The following is an 18,980-nucleotide window of genomic DNA, read 5'->3' as shown; positions in this document are numbered from 1 at the left end:
ATGGTCAAAAGGCCGAGAAGCAATAATGCTGAAATGGAAAAAGATTTAAGTAGGGTGGATCGCATTCTCGTTCCATATGGGGACTAAGCCTCTAACCCAATAGCAGCAAGTAGGTGAAGCCGAATTGAATCGACGATCCTACAAGGCCGAGCAGAGGGTACCCCACAGGGACCAAGTGGCTTGGGTAGATCAAAATGCCTATCAACGTCCCAGCTGGGAAACAGGGACACCCCTAAGGGCTAAAGCCGATGTGACACTTGATCATGGTCAAAAGGCCGAGAAGCAATAATGCTGAAATGGAAAAAGATTTAAGTAGGGTGGATCGCATTCTCGTTCCATATGGGGACTAAGCCTCTAACCCAATAGCAGCAAGTAGGTGAAGCCTAATTGAATCGACAATCCTACAAGGCCGAGCAGAGGGTACCCCACAGGGACCAAGTGGCTTGGGTAGATCAAAATGCCTATCAACGTCCCAGCTGGGAAACAGGGACACCCCTAAGGGCTAAAGTCGATGTGACACTTGATCATGGTCAAAAGGCCGAGAAGCAATAATGCTGAAATGGAAAAAGATTTAAGTAGGGTGGATCGCATTCTCGTTCCATATGGGGACTAAGCCTCTAACCCAATAGTAGCAAGTAGGTGAAGCCGAATTGAATCGACAATCCTACAAGGCCGAGCAGAGGGTACCCCACAGGGACCAAGTGGCTTGGGTAGATCAAAATGCCTATCAACGTCCCAGCTGGGAAACAGGGACACCCCTAAGGGCTAAAGTCGATGTGACACTTGATCATGGTCAAAAGGCCGAGAAGCAATAATGCTGAAATGGAAAAATATGTAAGTAGGGTGGATCGCATTCTCGTTCCATGTGGGGACTAAGCCTCTAACCCAATAGCAGCAAGTAGGTGAAGCCGAATTGAATCGACGATCCTACAAGGCCGAGCAGAGGGTACCCCACAGGGACCAAGTGACTTGGGTAGATCAAAATGTCTATCAACGTCCTAGCTGGGAAACAGGGACACCCCTAAGGGCTAAAGTCGATGTGACACTTGATCATGGTCAAAAGGCCGAGAAGCAATAATGCTGAAATGGAAAAAGATTTAAGTAGGGTGGATCGCATTCTCGTTCCATGTGGGGACTAAGCCTCTAACCCAATAGCAGCAAGTAGGTGAAGCCGAATTGAATCGACGATCCTACAAGGCTGAGCAGAGGGTACCCCACAGGGACCAAGTGACTTGGGTAGATCAAAATGCCTATCAACGTCCCAGCTGGGAAACAGGGACACCCCTCAGGGCTAAAGTCGATGTGACACTTGATCATGGTCAAAAGGCCGAGAAGCAATAATGCTGAAATGGAAAAAGATGTAAGTAGGGTGGATCGCATTCTCGTTCCATGTGGGGACTAAGCCTCTAACCCAATAGCAGCAAGTAGGTGAAGCCGAATTGAATCGACGATCCTACAAGGCCGAGCAGAGGGTACCCCACAGGGACCAAGTGACTTGGGTAGATCAAAATGCCTATCAACGTCCCAGCTGGGAAACAGGGACACACCTAAGGGCTAAAGTCGATGTGACACTTGATCATGGTCAAAAGGCCGAGAAGCAATAATGCTGAAATGGAAAAAGATGTAAATAGGGTGGATCGCATTCTCGTTCCATGTGGGGACTAAGCCTCTAACCCAATAGCAGCAAGTAGGTGAAGCCGAATCGAATCGACGATCCTACAAGGCCGAGCAGAGGGTACCCCACAGGGACCAAGTGACTTGGGTAGATCAAAATGCCTATCAACGTCCCAGCTGGGAAATAGGGACACCCCTAAGGGCTAAAGTCGATGTGACACTTGATCATGGTCAAAAGGCCGAGAAGCAATAATGCTGAAATGGAAAACGATTTAAGTAGGGTGGATCGCATTCTCGTTCCATATGGGGACTAAGCCTGTAACCCAATAGCAGTAAGTAGGTGAAGCCGAATTGAATCGACCATCCTACAAGGCCGAGCAGAGGGTACCCCACAGAGACCAAGTGGCTTGGGTAGATCAAAATGCCTATCAACGTCCCAGCTGGGAAACAGGGACACCCCTAAGGGCTAAAGTCGATGTGACACTTGATCATGGTCAAAAGGCCGAGAAGCAATAATGCTGAAATGGAAAAAGATTTAAGTAGGGTGGATCGCATTCTCGTTCCATATGGGGACTAAGCCTCTAACCCAATAGCATCAAGTAGGTGAAGCCGAATTGAATCGACGATCCTACAAGGCCGAGCAGAGGGTACCTCACAGGGACCAAGTGGCTTGGGTAGATCAAAATGCCTATCAACGTCCCAGCTGGGAAACAGGGACACCCCTAAGGGCTAAAGTCGATGTGACAATTGATCATGGTCAAAAGGCCGAGAAGCAATAATGCTGAAATGGAAAAAGATTTAAGTAGGGTGGATCGCATTCTCGTTCCATGTGGGGACTAAGCCTCTAACCCAATAGCAGCAAGTAGGTGAAGCCGAATTGAATCGACGATCCTACAAGGCCGAGCAGAGGGTACCCCACAGGGACCAAGTGACTTGGGTAGATCAAAATGCCTATCAACGTCCCAGCTGGGAAACAGGGACACCCCTCAGGGCTAAAGTCGATGTGACACTTGATCATGGTCAAAAGGCCGAGAAGCAATAATGCTGAAATGGAAAAAGATTTAAGTAGGGTGGATTGCATTCTCGTTCCATATGGGGACTAAGCCTCTAACCCAATAGCAGCAAGTAGGTGAAGCCGAATTGAATCGACGATCCTACAAGGCCGAGCAGAGGGTACCCCATAGGGACCAAGTGACTTGGGTAGATCAAAATGCCTATCAACGTCCCAGCTGGGAAACAGGGACACCCCTCAGGGCTAAAGTCGATGTGACACTTGATCATGGTCAAAAGGCCAAGAAGCAATAATGCTGAAATGGAAAAAGATGTAAGTAGGGTGGATCGCATTCTCGTTCCATGTGGGGACTAAGCCTCTAACCCAATAGCAGCAAGGAGGTGAAGCCGAATTGAATCGACGATCCTACAAGGCCGAGCAGAGGGTACCCCACAGGGACCAAGTGACTTGGGTAGATCAAAATGCCTATCAACGTCCCAGCTGGGAAACAGGGACACCCCTAAGGGCTAAAGTCGATGTGACACTTGATCATGGTCAAAAGGCCGAGAAGCAATAATGCTGAAATGGAAAAAGATTTAAGTAGGGTGGATCGCATTCTCGTTCCATGTGGGGACTAAGCCTCTAACCCAATAGCAGCAAGTAGGTGAAGCCGAATTGAATCGACGATCCTACAAGGCCAAGCAGAGGGTACCCCACAGGGACCAAGTGACTTGGGTAGATCAAAATGCCTATCAACGTCCCAGCTGGGAAACAGGGACACCCCTAAGGGCTAAAGTCGATGTGACACTTGATCATGGTCAAAAGGCCGAGAAGCAATAATGCTGAAATGGAAAAAGATGTAAGTAGGGTGGATCGCATTCTCGTTCCATGTGGGGACTAAGCCTCTAACCCAATAGCAGCAAGTAGGTGAAGCCGAATTGAATCGACGATCCTACAAGGCCGAGCAGAGGGTACCCCACAGGGACCAAGTGACTTGGGTAGATCAAAATGTCTATCAACGTCCTAGCTGGGAAACAGGGACACCCCTAAGGGCTAAAGTCGATGTGACACTTGATCATGGTCAAAAGGCCGAGAAGCAATAATGCTGAAATGGAAAAAGATTTAAGTAGGGTGGATCGCATTCTCGTTCCATGTGGGGACTAAGCCTCTAACCCAATAGCAGCAAGTAGGTGAAGCCGAATCGAATCGACGATCCTACAAGGCCGAGCAGAGGGTACCCCACAGGGACAAAGTGACTTGGGTAGATCAAAATGCCTATCAACGTCCCAGCTGGGAAATAGGGACACCCCTAAGGGCTAAAGTCGATGTGACACTTGATCATGGTCAAAAGGCCGAGAAGCAATAATGCTGAAATGGAAAAAGATTTAAGTAGGGTGGATCGCATTCTCGTTCCATATGGGGACTAAGCCTCTAACCCAATAGCAGCAAGTAGGTGAAGCCGAATTGAATCGACGTTCCTACAAGGCCGAGCAGAGGGTACCCCACAGGGACCAAGTGACTTGGGTAGATCAAAATGCCTATCAACGTCCCAGCTGGGAAATAGGGACACCCCTAAGGGCTAAAGTCGATGTGACACTTGATCATGGTCAAAAGGCCGAGAAGCAATAATGCTGAAATGGAAAAAGATTTAAGTAGGGTGGATCGCATTCTCGTTCCATATGGGGACTAAGCCTCTAACCCAATAGCAGCAAGTAGGTGAAGCCGAATTGAATCGACGATCCTACAAGGCCGAGCAGAGGGTACCCCACAGGGACCAAGTGGCTTGGGTAGATCAAAATGCCTATCAACGTCCCAGCTGGGAAACAGGGACACCCCTAAGGGCTAAAGCCGATGTGACACTTGATCATGGTCAAAAGGCCGAGAAGCAATAATGCTGAAATGGAAAAAGATTTAAGTAGGGTGGATCGCATTCTCGTTCCATATGGGGACTAAGCCTCTAACCCAATAGCAGCAAGTAGGTGAAGCCTAATTGAATCGACAATCCTACAAGGCCGAGCAGAGGGTACCCCACAGGGACCAAGTGGCTTGGGTAGATCAAAATGCCTATCAACGTCCCAGCTGGGAAACAGGGACACCCCTAAGGGCTAAAGTCGATGTGACACTTGATCATGGTCAAAAGGCCGAGAAGCAATAATGCTGAAATGGAAAAAGATTTAAGTAGGGTGGATCGCATTCTCGTTCCATATGGGGACTAAGCCTCTAACCCAATAGTAGCAAGTAGGTGAAGCCGAATTGAATCGACAATCCTACAAGGCCGAGCAGAGGGTACCCCACAGGGACCAAGTGGCTTGGGTAGATCAAAATGCCTATCAACGTCCCAGCTGGGAAACAGGGACACCCCTAAGGGCTAAAGTCGATGTGACACTTGATCATGGTCAAAAGGCCGAGAAGCAATAATGCTGAAATGGAAAAATATGTAAGTAGGGTGGATCGCATTCTCGTTCCATGTGGGGACTAAGCCTCTAACCCAATAGCAGCAAGTAGGTGAAGCCGAATTGAATCGACGATCCTACAAGGCCGAGCAGAGGGTACCCCACAGGGACCAAGTGACTTGGGTAGATCAAAATGTCTATCAACGTCCTAGCTGGGAAACAGGGACACCCCTAAGGGCTAAAGTCGATGTGACACTTGATCATGGTCAAAAGGCCGAGAAGCAATAATGCTGAAATGGAAAAAGATTTAAGTAGGGTGGATCGCATTCTCGTTCCATGTGGGGACTAAGCCTCTAACCCAATAGCAGCAAGTAGGTGAAGCCGAATTGAATCGACGATCCTACAAGGCTGAGTAGAGGGTACCCCACAGGGACCAAGTGACTTGGGTAGATCAAAATGCCTATCAACGTCCCAGCTGGGAAACAGGGACACCCCTCAGGGCTAAAGTCGATGTGACACTTGATCATGGTCAAAAGGCCGAGAAGCAATAATGCTGAAATGGAAAAAGATGTAAGTAGGGTGGATCACATTCTCGTTCCATGTGGGGACTAAGCCTCTAACCCAATAGCAGCAAGTAGGTGAAGCCGAATTGAATCGACGATCCTACAAGGCCGAGCAGAGGGTACCCCACAGGGACCAAGTGACTTGGGTAGATCAAAATGCCTATCAACGTCCCAGCTGGGAAACAGGGACACACCTAAGGGCTAAAGTCGATGTGACACTTGATCATGGTCAAAAGGCCGAGAAGCAATAATGCTGAAATGGAAAAAGATGTAAATAGGGTGGATCGCATTCTCGTTCCATGTGGGGACTAAGCCTCTAACCCAATAGCAGCAAGTAGGTGAAGCCGAATCGAATCGACGATCCTACAAGGCCGAGCAGAGGGTACCCCACAGGGACCAAGTGACTTGGGTAGATCAAAATGCCTATCAACGTCCCAGCTGGGAAATAGGGACACCCCTAAGGGCTAAAGTCGATGTGACACTTGATCATGGTCAAAAGGCCGAGAAGCAATAATGCTGAAATGGAAAAAGATTTAAGTAGGGTGGATCGCATTCTCGTTCCATATGGGGACTAAGCCTGTAACCCAATAGCAGTAAGTAGGTGAAGCCGAATTGAATCGACCATCCTACAAGGCCGAGCAGAGGGTACCCCACAGAGACCAAGTGGCTTGGGTAGATCAAAATGCCTATCAACGTCCCAGCTGGGAAACAGGGACACCCCTAAGGGCTAAAGTCGATGTGACACTTGATCATGGTCAAAAGGCCGAGAAGCAATAATGCTGAAATGGAAAAAGATTTAAGTAGGGTGGATCGCATTCTCGTTCCATATGGGGACTAAGCCTCTAACCCAATAGCAGCAAGTAGGTGAAGCCGAATTGAATCGACGATCCTACAAGGCCGAGCAGAGGGTACCTCACAGGGACCAAGTGGCTTGGGTAGATCAAAATGCCTATCAACGTCCCAGCTGGGAAACAGGGACACCCCTAAGGGCTAAAGTCGATGTGACACTTGATCATGGTCAAAAGGCCGAGAAGCAATAATGCTGAAATGGAAAAAGATTTAAGTAGGGTGGATCGCATTCTCGTTCCATGTGGGGACTAAGCCTCTAACCCAATAGCAGCAAGTAGGTGAAGCCGAATTGAATCGACGATCCTACAAGGCCGAGCAGAGGGTACCCCACAGGGACCAAGTGACTTGGGTAGATCAAAATGCCTATCAACGTCCCAGCTGGGAAACAGGGACACCCCTCAGGGCTAAAGTCGATGTGACACTTGATCATGGTCAAAAGGCCGAGAAGCAATAATGCTGAAATGGAAAAAGATTTAAGTAGGGTGGATTGCATTCTCGTTCCATATGGGGACTAAGCCTCTAACCCAATAGCAGCAAGTAGGTGAAGCCGAATTAAATCGACGATCCTACAAGGCCGAGCAGAGGGTACCCCACAGGGACCAAGTGGCTTGGGTAGATCAAAATGCCTATCAACGTCCCAGCTGGGAAAGAGGGACACCCCTAAGGGCTAAAGTCGATGTGACACTTGATCATGGTCAAAAGGCCGAGAAGCAATAATGCTGAAATGGAAAAAGATGTAAGTAGGGTGGATCGCATTCTCGTTCCATGTGGGGACTAAGCCTCTAACCCAATAGCAGCAAGTAGGTGAAGCTGAATTGAATTGACGATCCTACAAGGCCGAGCAGAGGGTACCCCACAGGGACCAAGTGACTTGGGTAGATCAAAATGCCTATCAACGTCCCAGCTGGGAAATAGGGACACCCCTAAGGGCTAAAGTCGATGTGACACTTGATCATGGTCAAAAGGCCGAGAAGCAATAATGCTGAAATGGAAAAAGATTTAAGTAGGGTGGATCGCATTCTCGTTCCATGTGGGGACTAAGCCTCTAACCCAATAGCAGCAAGTAGGTGAAGCCGAATTGAATCGACGATCCTACAAGGCCGAGCAGAGGGTACCCCATAGGGACCAAGTGACTTGGGTAGATCAAAATGCCTATCAACGTCCCAGCTGGGAAACAGGGACACCCCTCAGGGCTAAAGTCGATGTGACACTTGATCATGGTCAAAAGGCCAAGAAGCAATAATGCTGAAATGGAAAAAGATGTAAGTAGGGTGGATCGCATTCTCGTTCCATGTGGGGACTAAGCCTCTAACCCAATAGCAGCAAGGAGGTGAAGCCGAATTGAATCGACGATCCTACAAGGCCGAGCAGAGGGTACCCCACAGGGACCAAGTGACTTGGGTAGATCAAAATGCCTATCAACGTCCCAGCTGGGAAACAGGGACACCCCTAAGGGCTAAAGTCGATGTGACACTTGATCATGGTCAAAAGGCCGAGAAGCAATAATGCTGAAATGGAAAAAGATTTAAGTAGGGTGGATCGCATTCTCGTTCCATGTGGGGACTAAGCCTCTAACCCAATAGCAGCAAGTAGGTGAAGCCGAATTGAATCGACGATCCTACAAGGCCAAGCAGAAGGTACCCCACAGGGACCAAGTGACTTGGGTAGATCAAAATGCCTATCAACGTCCCAGCTGGGAAACAGGGACACCCCTAAGGGCTAAAGTCGATGTGACACTTGATCATGGTCAAAAGGCCGAGAAGCAATAATGCTGAAATGGAAAAATATGTAAGTAGGGTGGATCGCATTCTCGTTCCATGTGGGGACTAAGCCTCTAACCCAATAGCAGCAAGTAGGTGAAGCCGAATTGAATCGACGATCCTACAAGGCCGAGCAGAGGGTACCCCACAGGGACCAAGTGACTTGGGTAGATCAAAATGTCTATCAACGTCCTAGCTGGGAAACAGGGACACCCCTAAGGGCTAAAGTCGATGTGACACTTGATCATGGTCAAAAGGCCGAGAAGCAATAATGCTGAAATGGAAAAAGATTTAAGTAGGGTGGATCGCATTCTCGTTCCATGTGGGGACTAAGCCTCTAACCCAATAGCAGCAAGTAGGTGAAGCCGAATTGAATCGACGATCCTACAAGGCCAAGCAGAGGGTACCCCACAGGGACCAAGTGACTTGGGTAGATCAAAATGCCTATCAACGTCCCAGCTGGGAAACAGGGACACCCCTAAGGGCTAAAGTCGATGTGACACTTGATCATGGTCAAAAGGCCGAGAAGCAATAATGCTGAAATGGAAAAAGATGTAAGTAGGGTGGATCGCATTCTCGTTCCATGTGGGGACTAAGCCTCTAACCCAATAGCAGCAAGTAGGTGAAGCCGAATTGAATCGACGATCCTACAAGGCCGAGCAGAGGGTACCCCTCAGGGACCAAGTGACTTGGGTAGATCAAAATGTCTATCAACGTCCTAGCTGGGAAACAGGGACACCCCTAAGGGCTAAAGTCGATGTGACACTTGATCATGGTCAAAAGGCCGAGAAGCAATAATGCTGAAATGGAAAAAGATTTAAGTAGGGTGGATCGCATTCTCGTTCCATGTGGGGACTAAGCCTCTAACCCAATAGCAGCAAGTAGGTGAAGCCGAATTGAATCGACGATCCTACAAGGCCGAGCAGAGGGTACCCCACAGGGACCAAGTGACTTGGGTAGATCAAAATGCCTATCAACGTCCCAGCTGGGAAACAGGGACACCCCTCAGGGCTAAAGTCGATGTGACACTTGATCATGGTCAAAAGGCCGAGAAGCAATAATGCTGAAATGGAAAAAGATGTAAGTAGGGTGGATCGCATTCTCGTTCCATGTGGGGACTAAGCCTCTAACCCAATAGCAGCAAGTAGGTGAAGCCGAATTGAATCGACGATCCTACAAGGCCGAGCAGAGGGTACCCCACAGGGACCAAGCGACTTGGGTAGATCAAAATGCCTATCAACGTCCCAGCTGGGAAACAGGGACACCCCTAAGGGCTAAAGTCAATGTGACACTTGATCATGGTCAAAAGGCCGAGAAGCAATAATGCTGAAATGGAAAAAGATGTAAGTAGGGTGGATCGCATTCTCGTTCCATGTGGGGACTAAGCCTCTAACCCAATAGCAGCAAGTAGGTGAAGCTGAATTGAATTGACGATCCTACAAGGCCGAGCAGAGGGTACCCCACAGGGACCAAGTGACTTGGGTAGATCAAAATGCCTATCAACGTCCCAGCTGGGAAATAGGGACACCCCTAAGGGCTAAAGTCGATGTGACACTTGATCATGGTCAAAAGGCCGAGAAGCAATAATGCTGAAATGGAAAAAGATTTAAGTAGGGTGGATCGCATTCTCGTTCCATGTGGGGACTAAGCCTCTAACCCAATAGCAGCAAGTAGGTGAAGCCGAATTGAATCGACGATCCTACAAGGCCGAGCAGAGGGTACCCCACAGGGACCAAGTGACTTGGGTAGATCAAAATGCCTATCAACGTCCCAGCTGGGAAACAGGGACACCCCTCAGGGCTAAAGTCGATGTGACACTTGATCATGGTCAAAAGGCCAAGAAGCAATAATGCTGAAATGGAAAAAGATGTAAGTAGGGTGGATCGCATTCTCGTTCCATGTGGGGACTAAGCCTCTAACCCAATAGCAGCAAGGAGGTGAAGCCGAATTGAATCGACGATCCTACAAGGCCGAGCAGAGGGTACCCCACAGGGACCAAGTGACTTGGGTAGATCAAAATGTCTATCAACGTCCTAGCTGGGAAACAGGGACACCCCTAAGGGCTAAAGTCGATGTGACACTTGATCATGGTCAAAAGGCCGAGAAGCAATAATGCTGAAATGGAAAAAGATTTAAGTAGGGTGGATCGCATTCTCGTTCCATGTGGGGACTAAGCCTCTAACCCAATAGCAGCAAGTAGGTGAAGCCGAATTGAATCGACGATCCTACAAGGCCAAGCAGAGGGTACCCCACAGGGACCAAGTGACTTGGGTAGATCAAAATGCCTATCAACGTCCCAGCTGGGAAACAGGGACACCCCTAAGGGCTAAAGTCGATGTGACACTTGATCATGGTCAAAAGGCCGAGAAGCAATAATGCTGAAATGGAAAAAGATTTAAGTAGGGTGGATCGCATTCTCGTTCCATGTGGGGACTAAGCCTCTAACCCAATAGCAGCAAGTAGGTGAAGCCGAATTGAATCGACGATCCTACAAGGCCGAGCAGAGGGTACCCCACAGGGACCAAGTGACTTGGGTAGATCAAAATGCCTATCAACGTCCCAGCTGGGAAACAGGGACACCCCTCAGGGCTAAAGTCGATGTGACACTTGATCATGGTCAAAAGGCCGAGAAGCAATAATGCTGAAATGGAAAAAGATGTAAGTAGGGTGGATCGCATTCTCGTTCCATGTGGGGACTAAGCCTCTAACCCAATAGCAGCAAGTAGGTGAAGCCGAATTGAATCGACGATCCTACAAGGCCGAGCAGAGGGTACCCCACAGGGACCAAGTGACTTGGGTAGATCAAAATGCCTATCAACGTCCCAGCTGGGAAACAGGGACACCCCTAAGGGCTAAAGTCGATGTGACACTTGATCATGGTCAAAAGGCCAAGAAGCAATAATGCTGAAATGGAAAAAGATTTAAGTAGGGTGGATCGCATTCTCGTTTCATGTGGGGACTAAGCCTCTAACCCAATAGCAGCAAGTAGGTGAAGCCGAATTGAATCGACGATCCTACAAGGCCGAGCAGAGGGTACCCCACAGGGACCAAGTGACTTGGGTAGATCAAAATGCCTATCAACGTCCCAGCTGGGAAACAGGGACACCCCTAAGGGCTAAAGTCGATGTGACACTTGATCATGGTCAAAAGGCCGAGAAGCAATAATGCTGAAATGGAAAAATATGTAAGTAGGGTGGATCACATTCTCGTTCCATGTGGGGACTAAGCCTCTAACCCAATAGCAGCAAGTAGGTGAAGCCGAATTGAATCGACGATCCTACAAGGCCAAGCAGAGGGTACCCCACAGGGACCAAGTGACTTGGGTAGATCAAAATGTCTATCAACGTCCTAGCTGGGAAACAGGGACACCCCTAAGGGCTAAAGTCGATGTGACACTTGATCATGGTCAAAAGGCCGAGAAGCAATAATGCTGAAATGGAAAAAGATTTAAGTAGGGTGGATCGCATTCTCGTTCCATGTGGGGACTAAGCCTCTAACCCAATAGCAGCAAGTAGGTGAAGCCGAATTGAATCGACGATCCTACAAGGCCGAGCAGAGGGTACCCCACAGGGTCCAAGTGACTTGGGTAGATCAAAATGCCTATCAACGTCCCAGCTGGGAAACAGGGACACCCCTCAGGGCTAAAGTCGATGTGACACTTGATCATGGTCAAAAGGCCGAGAAGCAATAATGCTGAAATGGAAAAAGATGTAAGTAGGGTGGATCGCATTCTCGTTCCATGTGGGGACTAAGCCTCTAACCCAATAGCAGCAAGTAGGTGAAGCCGAATTGAATCGACGATCCTACAAGGCCGAGCAGAGGGTACCCCACAGGGACCAAGTGACTTGGGTAGATCAATATGCCTATCAACGTCCCAGCTGGGAAACAGGGACACCCCTAAGGGCTAAAGTCGATGTGACACTTGATCATGGTCAAAAGGCCGAGAAGCAATAATGCTGAAATGGAAAAAGATGTAAGTACGGTGGATCGCATTCTCGTTCCATGTGGGGACTAAGCCTCTAACCCAATAGCAGCAAGTAGGTGAAGCCGAATCGAATCGAAGATCCTACAAGGCCGAGCAGAGGGTACCCCACAGGGACCAAGTGACTTGGGTAGATCAAAATGCCTATCAACGTCCCAGCTGGGAAATAGGGACACCCCTAAGGGCTAAAGTCGATGTGACACTTGATCATGGTCAAAAGGCCGAGAAGCAATAATGCTGAAATGGAAAAAGATTTAAGTAGGGTGGATCGCATTCTCGTTCCATATGGGGACTAAGCCTCTAACCCAATAGCAGCAAGTAGGTGAAGCCGAATTGAATCGACTATCCTACAAGGCCGAGCAGAGGGTACCCCACAGGGACCAAGTGACTTGGGTAGATCAAAATGCCTATCAACGTCCCAGCTGGGAAATAGGGACATCCCTAAGGGCTAAAGTCGATGTGACACTTGATCATGGTTAAAAAGCCGAGAAGCAATAATGCTGAAATGGAAAAAGATTTAAGTAGGGTGGATCGCATTCTCGTTCCATATGGGGACTAAGCCTCTAACCCAATAGCAGCAAGTAGGTGAAGCCGAATTGAATCGACGATCCTACAAGGCCGAGCAGAGGGTACCCCACAGGGACCAAGTGGCTTGGGTAGATCAAAATGCCTATCAACATCCCAGCTGGGAAACAGGGACACCCCTAAGGGCTAAAGTCGATGTGACACTTGATCCTGGTCAAAAGGCCGAGAAGCAATAATGCTGAAATGGAAAAAGATTTAAGTAGGGTGGATCGCATTCTCGTTCCATATGGGGACTAAGCCTCTAACCCAATAGCAGCAAGTAGGTGAAGCCGAATTGAATCAACAATCCTACAAGGCCGAGCAGAGGGTACCCCACAGGGACCAAGTGGCTTGGGTAGATCAAAATGCCTATCAACATCCCAGCTGGGAAACAGGGACACCCCTAAGGGCTAAAGTCGATGTGACACTTGATCATGGTCAAAAGGCCGAGAAGCAATAATGCTGAAATGGAAAAAGATGTAAGTACGGTGGATCGCATTCTCGTTCCATGTGGGGACTAAGCCTCTAACCCAATAGCAGCAAGTAGGTGAAGCCGAATCGAATCGAAGATCCTACAAGGCCGAGCAGAGGGTACCCCACAGGGACCAAGTGACTTGGGTAGATCAAAATGCCTATCAACGTCCCAGCTGGGAAATAGGGACACCCCTAAGGGCTAAAGTCGATGTGACACTTGATCATGGTCAAAAGGCCGAGAAGCAATAATGCTGAAATGGAAAAAGATTTAAGTAGGGTGGATCGCATTCTCGTTCCATATGGGGACTAAGCCTCTAACCCAATAGCAGCAAGTAGGTGAAGCCGAATTGAATCGACTATCCTACAAGGCCGAGCAGAGGGTACCCCACAGGGACCAAGTGACTTGGGTAGATCAAAATGCCTATCAACGTCCCAGCTGGGAAATAGGGACATCCCTAAGGGCTAAAGTCGATGTGACACTTGATCATGGTTAAAAAGCCGAGAAGCAATAATGCTGAAATGGAAAAAGATTTAAGTAGGGTGGATCGCATTCTCGTTCCATATGGGGACTAAGCCTCTAACCCAATAGCAGCAAGTAGGTGAAGCCGAATTGAATCGACGATCCTACAAGGCCGAGCAGAGGGTACCCCACAGGGACCAAGTGGCTTGGGTAGATCAAAATGCCTATCAACATCCCAGCTGGGAAACAGGGACACCCCTAAGGGCTAAAGTCGATGTGACACTTGATCCTGGTCAAAAGGCCGAGAAGCAATAATGCTGAAATGGAAAAAGATTTAAGTAGGGTGGATCGCATTCTCGTTCCATATGGGGACTAAGCCTCTAACCCAATAGCAGCAAGTAGGTGAAGCCGAATTGAATCAACAATCCTACAAGGCCGAGCAGAGGGTACCCCACAGGGACCAAGTGGCTTGGGTAGATCAAAATGCCTATCAACGTCCCAGCTGGGAAACAGGGACACCCCTAAGAGCTAAAGTCGATGTGACACTTGATCATGGTCAAAAGGCCGAGAAGCAATAATGCTGAAATGGAAAAAGATTTAAGTAGGGTGGATCGCATTCTCGTTCCATATGGGGACTAAGCCTCTAACCCAATAGCAGCAAGTAGGTGAAGCCGAATTGAATCGACAATCCTACAAGGCCGAGCAGAGGGTACCCCACAGGGACCAAGTGGCTTGGGTCGATCAAAATGCCTATTAACGTCCCAGCTGGGAAACAGGGACACCCCTAAGGGCTAAAGTCGATGTGACACTTGATCATGGTCAAAAGGCCGAGAAGCAATAATGCTGAAATGGAAAAAGATTTAAGTAGGGTGGATTGCATTCTCGTTCCATATGGGGACTAAGCCTCTAACCCAATAGCAGCAAGTAGGTGAAGCCGAACTGAATCGACGATCCTACAAGGCCGAGCAGAGGGTACCCCATAGGGACCAAGTGGCTTGGGTAGATCAAAATGCCTATCAACGTCCCAGCTGGGAAACAGGGACACCCCTAAGGGCTAAAGTCGATGTGACACTTGATCATGGTCAAAAGGCCGAGAAGCAATAATGCTGAAATGGAAAAAGATGTAAGTAGGGTGGATCGCATTCTCGTTCCATGTGGGGACTAAGCCTCTAACCCAATAGCAGCAAGTAGGTGAAGCCGAATTGAATCGACGATCCTACAAGGCCGAGCAGAGGGTACCCCACAGGGACCAAGTGACTTGGGTAGATCAAAATGCCTATCAACGTCCCAGCTGGGAAATAGGGACACCCCTAAGGGCTAAAGTCGATGTGACACTTGATCATGGTCAAAAGGCCGAGAAGCAATAATGCTGAAATGGAAAAAGATTTAAGAAGGGTGGATCGCATTCTCGTTCCATATGGGGACTAAGCCTCTAACCCAATAGCAGCAAGTAGGTGAAGCCGAATTGAATCGACGATCCTACAATGCTGAGCAGAGGGTACCCCACAGGGACCAAGTGGCTTGGGTAGATCAAAATGCCTATCAACGTCCCAGCTGGGAAACAGGGACACCCCTAAGGGCTAAAGTCGATGTGACACTTGATCATGGTCAAAAGGCCGAGAAGCAATAATGCTGAAATGGAAAAAGATTTAAGTAGGGTGGATCGCATTCTCGTTCCATATGGGGACTAAGCCTCTAACCCAATAGCAGCAAGTAGGTGAAGCCGAATTGAATCGACGATCCTACAAGGCCGAGCAGAGGGTACCCCACAGGGACCAAGTGACTTGGGTAGATCAAAATGCCTATCAACGTCCCAGCTGGGAAACAGGGACACCCCTAAGGGCTAAAGTCGATGTGACACTTGATCATGGTCAAAAGGCCGAGAAGCAATAATGCTGAAATGGACAAAGATGTAAGTAGGGTGGATCGCATTCTCGTTCCATGTGGGGACTAAGCTTCTAACCCAATAGCAGCAAGTAGGTGAAGCCGAATTGAATCGACGATCCTACAAGGCCGAGCAGAGGGTACCCCACAGGGATCAAGTGACTTGGGTAGATCAAAATGCCTATCAACGTCCCAGCTGGGAAACAGGGACACCCCTAAGGGCTAAAGTCGATGTGACACTTGATCGTGGTCAAAAGGCCGAGAAGCAATAATGCTGAAATGGAAAAAGATGTAACTAGGGTGGATCGCATTCTCGTTCCATGTGGGGACTAAGCCTCTAACCCAATAGCAGCAAGTAGGTGAAGCCGAATCGAATCGACGATCCTACAAGGCCGAGCAGAGGGTACCCCACAGGGACCAAGTGACTTGGGTAGATCAAAATGCCTATCAACGTCCCAGCTGGGAAATAGGGACACCCCTAAGGGCTAAAGTCGATGTGACACTTGATCATGGTCAAAAGGCCGAGAAGCAATAATGCTGAAATGGAAAAAGATTTAAGTAGGGTGGATCGCATTCTCGTTCCATATGGGGACTAAGCCTCTAACCCAATAGCAGCAAGTAGGTGAAGCCGAATTGAATCGACGATCCTACAAGGCCGAGCAGAGGGTACCCCACAGGGACCAAGTGACTTGGGTAGATCAAAATGCCTATCAACGTCCCAGCTGGGAAACAGGGACACCCCTAAGAGCTAAAGTCGATGTGACACTTGATCATGGTCAAAAGGCCGAGAAGCAATAATGCTGAAATGGAAAAAGATTTAAGTAGGGTGGATCGCATTCTCGTTCCATATGGGGACTAAGCCTCTAACCCAATAGCAGCAAGTAGGTGAAGCCGAATTGAATCGACAATCCTACAAGGCCGAGCAGAGGGTACCCCACAGGGACCAAGTGGCTTGGGTAGATCAAAATGCCTATCAACGTCCCAGCTGGGAAACAGGGACACCCCTAAGGGCTAAAGTCGATGTGACACTTGATCATGGTCAAAAGGCCGAGAAGCAATAATGCTGAAATGGAAAAAGATTTAAGTAGGGTGGATCGCATTCTCGTTCCATGTGGGGACTAAGCCTCTAACCCAATAGCAGCAAGTAGGTGAAGCCGAATTGAATCGACGATCCTACAAGGCTGAGCAGAGGGTACCCCACAGGGACCAAGTGACTTGGGTAGATCAAAATGCCTATCAACGTCCCAGCTGGGAAACAGGGACACCCCTCAGGGCTAAAGTCGATGTGACACTTGATCATGGTCAAAAGGCCGAGAAGCAATAATGCTGAAATGGAAAAAGATTTAAGTAGGGTGGATCGCATTCTCGTTCCATGTGGGGACTAAGCCTCTAACCCAATAGCAGCAAGTAGGTGAAGCCGAATTGAATCGACGATCCTACAAGGCCGAGCAGAGAGTACCCCACAGGGACCAAGTGACTTGGGTAGATCAAAATGCCTATCAACGTCCCAGCTGGGAAACAGGGACACCCCTAAGGGCTAAAGTCGATGTGACACTTGATCATGGTCAAAAGGCCGAGAAGCAATAATGCTGAAATGGAAAAAGATGTAAGTAGGGTGGATCGCATTCTCGTTCCATGTGGGGACTAAGCCTCTAACCCAATAGCAGCAAGTAGGTGAAGCCGAATCGAATCGACGATCCTACAAGGCCGAGCAGAGGGTACCCCACAGGGACCAAGTGACTTGGGTAGATCAAAATGCCTATCAACGTCCCAGCTGGGAAATAGGGACACCCCTAAGGGCTAAAGTCGATGTGACACTTGATCATGGTCAAAAGGCCGAGAAGCAATAATGCTGAAATGGAAAAAGATTTAAGTAGGGTGGATCGCATTCTCGTTCCATATGGGGACTAAGCCTGTAACCCAATAGCAGTAAGTAGGTGAAGCCGAATTGAATCGACCATCCTACAAGGCCGAGCAGAGGGTACCCCACAGAGACCAAGTGGCTTGGGTAGATCAAAATGCCTATCAACGTCCCAGCTGGGAAACAGGGACACCCCTAAGGGCTAAAGTCGATGTGACACTTGATCATGGTCAAAAGGCCGAGAAGCAATAATGCTGAAATGGAAAAAGATTTAAGTAGGGTGGATCGCATTCTCGTTCCATATGGGGACTAAGCCTCTAACCCAATAGCAGCAAGTAGGTGAAGCCGAATTGAATCGACGATCCTACAAGGCCGAGCAGAGGGTACCTCACAGGGACCAAGTGGCTTGGGTAGATCAAAATGCCTATCAACGTCCCAGCTGGGAAACAGGGACACCCCTAAGGGCTAAAGTCGATGTGACACTTGATCATGGTCAAAAGGCCGAGAAGCAATAATGCTGAAATGGAAAAAGATTTAAGTAGGGTGGATCGCATTCTCGTTCCATGTGGGGACTAAGCCTCTAACCCAATAGCAGCAAGTAGGTGAAGCCGAATTGAATGGACGATCCTACAAGGCCGAGCAGAGGGTACCCCACAGGGACCAAGTGACTTGGGTAGATCAAAATGCCTATCAACGTCCCAGCTGGGAAACAGGGACACCCCTAAGGGCTAAAGTCGATGTGACACTTGATCATGGTCAAAAGGCCGAGAAGCAATAATGCTGAAATGGAAAAAGATGTAAGTAGGGTGGATCGCATTCTCGTTCCATGTGGGGACTAAGCCTCTAACCCAATAGCAGCAAGTAGGTGAAGCTGAATTGAATTGACGATCCTACAAGGCCGAGCAGAGGGTACCCCACAGGGACCAAGTGACTTGGGTAGATCAAAATGCCTATCAACGTCCCAGCTGGGAAATAGGGACACCCCTAAGGGCTAAAGTCGATGTGACACTTGATCATAGTCAAAAGGCCGAGAAGCAATAATGCTGAAATGGAAAAAGATTTAAGTAGGGTGGATCGCATTCTCGTTCCATGTGGGGACTAAGCCTCTAACCCAATAGCAGCAAGTAGGTGAAGCCGAATTGAATCGACGATCCTACAAGGCCGAGCAGAGGGTACCCCACAGGGACCAAGTGACTTGGGTAGATCAAAATGCCTATCAACGTCCCAGCTGGGAAACAGGGACACCCCTCAGGGCTAAAGTCGATGTGACACTTGATCATGGTCAAAAGGCCAAGAAGCAATAATGCTGAAATGGAAAAAGATGTAAGTAGGGTGGATCGCATTCTCGTTCCATGTGGGGACTAAGCCTCTAACCCAATAGCAGCAAGGAGGTGAAGCCGAATTGAATCGACGATCCTACAAGGCCGAGCAGAGGGTACCCCACAGGGACCAAGTGACTTGGGTAGATCAAAATGCCTATCAACGTCCCAGCTGGGAAACAGGGACACCCCTAAGGGCTAAAGTCGATGTGACACTTGATCATGGTCAAAAGGCCGAGAAGCAATAATGCTGAAATGGAAAAAGA

The sequence above is a fragment of the Lithobates pipiens genome, unplaced genomic scaffold (assembly GCF_037356315.1).
Source record: "Lithobates pipiens isolate NorthernLeopardFrog02 unplaced genomic scaffold, aLitPip1_a1.2 Scaffold_8, whole genome shotgun sequence".
Lineage (NCBI taxonomy): Eukaryota > Metazoa > Chordata > Amphibia > Anura > Ranidae > Lithobates > Lithobates pipiens.
Note: the sequence above shows the minus strand (reverse complement) of the source record.